General features: G+C 33.6%; 2 long non-coding RNA genes across 8 annotated transcripts in view; one reads left to right on the forward strand and one right to left on the reverse strand.

Moving 5' to 3' along the window:
- The window catches only part of LOC148937971 (uncharacterized), a 131,609-nt gene that overhangs the window by 63,141 nt on the left and 59,881 nt on the right, over positions 1-8,587 (reverse strand). The gene's annotated exons all lie outside the window — the stretch shown is intronic.
- Positions 1-8,587, forward strand: part of LOC148937973 (uncharacterized) — a 59,261-nt gene that overhangs the window by 3,951 nt on the left and 46,723 nt on the right. The gene's annotated exons all lie outside the window — the stretch shown is intronic.

Below are 8,587 nucleotides of genomic sequence, written 5' to 3' on the forward strand. Positions count from 1 at the left end.
TATAACTATCTATTTTCATCTTTTTCTTTTGTATATGTTGACATAAAAATATTAATATTCTGCAATTAAATGTTATAAATAAACTTAATAAATTTAAAAAAAATAAGAAAACTTTTTCCTTTCTTCTTTCCCAGAGAACTTAAGCTAGCAATATTTCATTTAAATCGTAAAAGATTCTAACAATCCTTAATACAACAAAAAGATTTCATTACATTGTTATTCCCAATACTTTGTGACAAAATAATGTGCAATATTTTATATGCATTATATCATTTATATTTAGAAACAAAATTGAAAGATTCATAAATGAATGTTGTTTCTAAATGTAAATGATACAATAAAATATATATAAATATATGTGTGTGTGTGTGTGTGTGTGTGTGTGTGTGTGTGTGTGTGTGTGTGTGTGTGTGTGTGTGTGTGTGTGTAATGTATTCACAATATAAAAAAGATAATTATAAAAGAAATTATAGAAGAGGAATAATTATAAAAGAGAAGTAAGAGCATGTATATAACGGCCCTAAAACAAGGTTTAAGCGTCGATTCTAGGGAAACTTAACGCATGCATCGTCTCTAACTAGCTTCGTCTTGATTCTCGACAACGCGCGCGCCGCGTGCTCAAGATGCTCCACGTGCACTCGAGTCTGTCAACAACGATTTTCCGTCATGATGGTCGCACGAACAGAGAGCCAAACTTACGTACTGGCGTACTGGGTCTCTCCGCGCGCGACGAAAGAAAAAAAAAAGCGGAAGGCGGAAGATAGCGGAAAGAGAGAGTATAAGTGGACGAGAGAGAGAGAGAGAGAGAGAGAGAGAGAGAGAGAGAGAGAGAGAGAGAGAGAGATCGGGCCAAAGGGGAGAAATACACGAGAACGACGACGACCACTTCGTCGCGCGCGCGCGCGCGCGCGCGCGAGCCGGGCGCTAGATTTAATTACAAAAGTTACGAGGTGCTCGGCTACAACCCTCAAGGGAATTAAAAGCTACCGGTCGACGCCGCCACTAGTCGCACGCTGTGGAAACATCGCGTATCCGCCGCGATTAACGCACCGTCTGTCACCGCGATGATTTCGATGCGGTTACATCTCTCGAGGAAACATACTGAAAAGCAATGCAGATGTTGATTTTCCTTAGTTCCTTAGTCGCTGGCATTGTTCATTAAAGACTAAGCGCTTAAACAAATTTTTTTCCTAATTTCCGCATATACTGCGATGCGATAATGTTATAACAGTATATATATATATATATATATATATATATATATATATATATATATACGTTATAATTAGGTCGAAATTACGAAACGTTATAATTAGGTCAAAATTATTTTGTCGTTACACTTGTTTCCACTTTTTTAATTATTTGGGATACCTTTATACATATATCCGTTCTTAATGAACGGTACTATGAAGATAATGCGCGTAGGCAGATTTGACCTTAAACGTAAAAAGCACCTGCACTTATACCCTATCGCTTATTGTAACTAAGTAGCCGGAATTACGCTTAAACGATTAGAGGAATTGAGCTTATTAAAAGCGTTGCCGTAAGGCGACGTCACCGACAAAACGCTTTTCCAAAGATGACGGATTTTTATCTTTCGATAATTGCTTCGTTGCTACATAAAAAGCTTTACCTCCGTCAATGGTACGCTAAAAATTAGTTTTCGTCTATTTTTTTGAATGTTTCCTCTAATAATTTATGTTTATAAAAATGCACTAGTTATTGTCATTAATTGATAGCGAAACAATCATCGACGTATCGCTTTAAAGTAGCTGTTGCATTTATAATATAATGTATATATTAATATGATAACATATATATATATATATATATATATATATATGATTATATAAGCAAATTGATAATTGTATTTTACATATCGCATAAATATTTTCGCATAATAATAATATTTATTATATATATAAATTGATAAATACTTTAAATTTATCTAAAATTAACGTTTTATGATACTTTGCATATAATGTTACGTCACATAAAAACACTCTATAAAAAAATATATATATATATATATATATATATATACAACAGTTGTTGTCTGAATAATAAAAATTAATACAACGCATTACAATTAATTAAGTATTTCATCGGTGCATTTATGTACAAACGACCTAAATTTTATTTCTCTACTTTTTAATATTTTTATAGAGTGTTTTTATGTGACGTAACATTATATGCAAAGTATCATAAAACGTTAATTTTAGATAAATTTAAAGTATTTATCAATTTATATATATAATAAATATTATTATTATGCGAAAATATTTATGCGATATACAAAATACAATTATCAATTTGCTTATACAATCATATATATATATACAAAATTCAGTATGTATTATCTCATTTATTATCAAAAATATATTTATGTAAGTATATGTGTCGCTATATGTTCTTTCGCGATCCCTCTATGTTCTATACTTTCAGTCGCTTTTCTTCTTCGTCAAAAGAAGATGCGATTTCACACATCCTCTTTTTCACATCACTTATCTTCACTCCGCAACTTGCTACAGCAATCTGCAGTTGAGCGTTTCAAGTTACCAAAGAAGAGCTTATCTTGAGATTTTCGTTTTACAGAAACCTTAGAAAAATTTGGCAACTTCAAGCAAGTTTCATAAGCCAGATAGAAAGTTTCGTTATCACGCATTTATTCACCGGTGTTTTAAGATCGCGATATCACAGTTTTCCGCGATTTTACATCAATGAAATATAAGAAAACAAAATAAAACGTTCAGAAACGTTCTAAAGATAATGTTTTCATTTGGCTAACAAACTTTAGTATAAGAATTTCAATAAGATGGCTTAAGTATAATTCTATACAGAGAGAGAGAGAGAGAGAGAGAGAGAGAGAGAGAGAGAGAGAGAGAGAGAGAGAGAATTAATGTTGAATTTAATTTAAAAAAATCTAACGTTAAAGATAACGTGATAAAAATCTTGTAAAAATATATATAAAACAAGATATTTATATAAAAGATATTTATAAATAAAAGTAATTAATAAATAAATATTATTTAGATATTAAATATTATTTAATATAAAAAAACTAAACCTACTTTAAAAATTATATATTATACAATAAAATATCAAATTAGCATATGCGTATTATCTTCATAACATTTATTAAAACTATATTTAAATATATTCCAAATAATTGATAATTGTAAAATAGAAAGCATCTCATATAATACAAAAAGAAGTAAAAACAAATTAATATAGTAACAAAATTAATTTTATGGCTTAATTACAATACCAATTACAATCATATTATCATAATGCAAAACCTTATAAGAATCTGTTTAAACATCATATACGCATGAATAATTACAACGTTAATTTACAAAGTTTATTAGATAAAAATGTTTTCCATTGCTTATGAAATATAACGTATCATTTTCCATTTCAATTGTGATATTTTTAAAGAAACTGAAAAAAACATTTTTTGACTAACAATTTTAATTACAAAAGTTAAAGGTTGACGTACTAATAAATAAAAAAACTTCACTCGGGCACAATCAATTCAATAATAAGTAAATAATAAAAATTTAAAGTAAATTATTACGTATGACGAATGTGTAAAATAAATATTGAAATGGCATATCTTCACAAATTTTACAGGCAACGAAAATATATTCGACGAATTATAACTTGTAAACTATATAATCTAATTTTTGTATAAATTTTTTAATTAATTCTCAACTCTTCAAATATAACGCACAGATAAAAAAAAAATACAAAAAATTTCAAACACTTAAGTAATAATTGTTTTCACAGATTGTTTCAATTAATTTAAAAATAAAACAATTGGAACAGTTAATTATTAACGTAATTAATCAAATTAATAAATTAAAAAATTTCAATTGTATCATCAGTAAGATAATCCGTACAAATTCGCGCATGATTAAAGTTGGCGAGCTGAAAACGGTATAATACTCAAATATAATCGAATTTCGGCTGGAGTGGCATTCGGAGAGAGGAAGTAAAGGGGAAGAGGCACATCGACGAAAACGGATGTGAACGGATGCTGCCGGTGGAGAACTTTCAAGACTTCAAAAGGCCGCGTTTAAACGTCATCGAGAAGTTAAGAGAAAAGAAAGTCTCCGCGCGCTTAAATGCATACTTCATTCGAACAATTACCATTAAGTGTTGTGCATCACGCTTTTCAATATATTATTATTGAAACTGCATTCGAAGAAACTGTTACGATCGTAACGTTTGTTAGTTAGGCATTACGGGATAGCGTTTATCTGTAATAGAAACGGCTGCTATCATATACCTCCACGTTCACGCTACGTGTTAATGCAAAAGATAATCGCTGTTAATGTAAAGAGGAATATTATCGAGTAATCGCGCTTGCCGTGAGAAATTTTTATAACCACTGTTTTAGCATACTTGCTGCGAGCAATTCGTATGCCACGTGCACGTTATGCAATTTATATATAATTGTTTTGTAAAGAGAAACATTGAAAAAATATACTCATATCTCGAAAAATAATAATGTGTTTACTGTCGAATCTTTTTTTTAATTTTATTTATATTATTTATTTTAATTTTATTTATAAAATTTTCGGAATATAAATAAAATTAAAATTTTGTAAAAATTTTATTTATATTCCGATTCCGAAAAAAAGTTACCTATTTCCTGAAAAAAATGTTAGCTGTTATGTTGCGTTTCGTAATATTTATGTGATCGATATCACTATTATCTTATCCACTGTCAGAAAAAAAAAACGTAAAAACTTCAATTGCTCGTCTTTAATTTTACGTTCCACACAATGTTCAAATCCGACCAATTTCCACAGAGGCCTTAATCATTTCACGACTAGCTCGATAGCTGTTATTCCTTTTCTTTCTCTTTCCTTCTGTTGGCGCAATCGCTATCTATCCTCTTGCCTCTCACTTCTATCTCTCCCTCTCTCCACAACCCCTCCGGTCCCACTGCTTGAACGCGAGCTTCATAGTGCAAGTCCAAGTGCAGCAATCGCTATACCGCTCTCTCTGCGTAACGTACCTACCGTACTAATCTATTACCGGTTGAAGGCGGTACCTTAGCCTTGCAACTTGCTGGCTGCACCATTACACGCGATCCCCGTACACGACGATGACGACGACGACGACGAAAGCCTTTTACTCTCGATCGTCGGGACCAGCAGAGATTGTCCGAACTCGTCGATACGAGTTATCACACAGCCCCGCTGTGGAAAACGCATCTCAACCTCTATATTTTGTATTCGTCCGCGTGTTCGCGAGAGCGAAGCGTAATGTCAAACGTGCGATGGCCTACTTAAAGTTTCACGGTGCTGTGTGTGTGTGCGCGCGCGCGCGCGCGCGTGACCAACGTGTCTCCGCAGTATCGGGCTGAGAGCACGTCAACGATCATCGATTAAATGGACCGAACAAGAAGCTACAAAGACTCTTTCGAGGATAAAAAAACAATAAGAAAATGTCACGATCTAAAAATGTATAACAATTAAGGAGGAGGGAATATATCTTTTAAACAGCCTGCCTGCGTACGCATAAATATAGACGTAAACGTTGACTTATTAAAAGAAATTTAATATTAAAAAATTAATTTTAAAAGATGAGAGAATACCAAATGCGGCATATGCTGGAAGACGTGGAGGAGTAGGTAGGAGGAGGATTTCGAAATCGAGTTTCATAGGCTTCGAGAAAGAACCAGTATCCAATGCTCATTTCACGGCGAGCTTTGCTCGTTGCCCGAAGATAACGGGCGGGGGGCAATGATCTTGTGAGGGCTTACGCGGGACGCAAGGACTGTGTGTGTGTGTGTGTGTGTGTGTGTGTGTGTGTGTGTGTGTGTGTGTGTGTGTGTGTGTAAACTCTTGCAAATAGCTTATAGCGAAGCAATAAAAAGGGGGAACGAAAGTTAAGATTTCGCTTATATACGAGTGGGATGTATCGAATATCAACGCGCTTTCTCACAATTACAGATTCACCGGAGAAATTGACTTTTCTTAACAAAATTTGATGGAAATTATAATTATTATTAAATTTCTCCAAAACGCGAATTTAATTAAGTACAATTGAGAGAGCAATTAAAGAAAAAAATTATGTTTTCTAAGAAATATATCTTATAAAAAAGATAAGCTTTTAGTTATTTTATTGTTACAAATTGAATAATAAAAATTAAATTTGGGACTCCAATATTTTGCACAAATTTTTCAATATACAAATTTGAGATTCTAGATATATTTGATTCTAGATTCTAAAATAGATTCTATATACGAAAAAATATGCATGAACTGAAATTTCTCGATGATCTCTAAGATCCAAGTAGTAATCAGACCATCGAATATCACGAATTTCCGGGATTTATCTATAGTACTAGGGACGTGCGGGTTTCCGGAGCAAACCCAAATCGATAAAACCCATCTCGATCCGGTTATCGAGTACCGGAGATTTCGGATACTCACGCAATCCTGGAAACACATTATACGTCATATTACGAGATTATGATGAATATATTCATTCGCCAAAGAATTAACGCATTATGGTTATTATTGACCCTTTAAAATAATCATTCGATGGCAAATGGAGTATAGTAAAGCGATTTAATTAATCGCTTGTTAAATAAGCAACGGCAGCTATTTATTTTAAATTCATTTTAATGTTCCACGTTTTATTAAAATGTACGTAATCGCAAATGCAGAGTGAAGTACAAAAATCACATGCACGTAACATTCTAATTAATAACAAACATCTCTCTCACGCTATTACTCTTTCACGATTTGCGACTGTAAGATGTGCAACTTTCGAGTCGATTATTTTCGCCGTGGCCCGTTAACGAGGCACGCGATATCGTAAACATATCACCGCGCTGGTCACCCGGTATGCACGATTCCGTCGCTGATTAAGTCGGATATAAGCGTTTACAAGTTATGTTTAAGCGCCTTACATCGACCAGATCGCCTTCGACCAGCATTTGACCTCCGAGGAGGCGATGGTGACGGGAAAGGGAGAACAAGAAGAGGCAGATGAGGAAGAAGGCGAAACTGCAGTACGCGAGGAAGAGGAAGAGGGTCGTGACTCTGGTAGCCTACATCCGAACGCAGTTATCTCTTTCTCTCTTTCTCTCTCTCTCTCTCTCTCTCTCTCTCTCTCTCTCTCTCTCTCTCTCTCTCTCTCTCTCTCTCTCTCTCTCTCTCTCTCTCTCTCTCTCTTTCTCTCCGCTTCTATCTTTACGCCTTATTGCTGCACACGCATTCCGCTCGGTTATGTCGAGACGTTTAACGGCTCTTAACCATATGCCACGTTCCTTTAACCTTTACATTTTCAACGTCGCGACGCATATTCGAATATCGCCAAAAGAGCAAAATATGTCATCGTGATGGAAAGGCATTAACATGATTTTTTTTCTCTTATACGTAAATAACGGTCTACACAACTAAAATCGTATATTTTATTTTACATAATACATTTTCGCAGAAAAAGATAATTATTGTACTTGCGTAATTTACAATGTGTACGGCTCTTGACTCTGCCATTATCGACTTTGGAATGCTTCAACAAGTTTTTTTTAAATCGCAAAAAGGAATTTTTTTACCTGATTTTATTGAATAATATTCTTTAACGCACTTTGTACTTCTTTAAACTAAAAATATATAAGAAAAAAAAAGAAAAAAACATAAATAGATATAATCATACATAAATAATACTAATAATTTTTAAAGAGTACTTTTTTAAGTGACATAGAATCTCTCTCACACGTGTGCGCGCATATTCTTGATAAATTCATAGATAGATAGATATATTAATCATTGATTTTTGCAAAAATTAATGACTTTGGCACAGGAAGAAAATTAACTCAAACCTTTTTTTTTCCGTATGTCATAGGTAAGCGGAGAATCGCGGATCGTGCAAACGCAACATCATCCAATTATCGGTCGTGCAGCGACAGTTATCAGTAACGACGCGTTTATTGGAATATTATCCAATGCGAGTTCGACATTAACAGCGATGGAAATACGTCGGGTTAACTTTTAATCGGGCGGCCACGTTGCGAGATGGATCGTCGAAAAATCGGCTGGTATCGAATTATCGAAGTTATCGAATGGGTTTTTGCCGCTCGCAAACATTTTTAATTAAATCCGTTATCTTATTATGTTTTAATTCGTACGCTTGCGATCGCTTATGTAATGATACACACAGCATGTAAATGAAAATGCGTACGTGCACCGTCGGTTTTGGTTTCATATCGCGAATATGAGATTTATTGGTAAAGTAAACAAAAATCCGCTGTGCGACTGAAAAGTACCGCGATCGCATTATCCGCGATAATGTGCGTAATCCTATGGCTTGTGCATGCGAGCAAAGTTTGTAAATTTTTTAATTCACTGAATACAAAATGAAGATCGATTTCTCTGACTTGCTAAAATTGTTCGTTATCGTCTGACAAGTAAGCTTTAATGAAAAACTTATAAGAAAAATTTATATATTTTTTTATTTATGGTCGATTTCACAGTGCATATAAACATGTGCACATGTGTACATACGTTTTACTCACGATCTATTTTCTTCAATTTATTATAATGTCAATAAAACATCATTCCTT

This window comes from Pogonomyrmex barbatus, unplaced genomic scaffold (genome assembly GCF_055798465.1).
Source record: "Pogonomyrmex barbatus isolate J1 unplaced genomic scaffold, ASM5579846v1 scaffold1, whole genome shotgun sequence".
Classification (NCBI taxonomy): Eukaryota; Metazoa; Arthropoda; class Insecta; order Hymenoptera; family Formicidae; genus Pogonomyrmex; species Pogonomyrmex barbatus.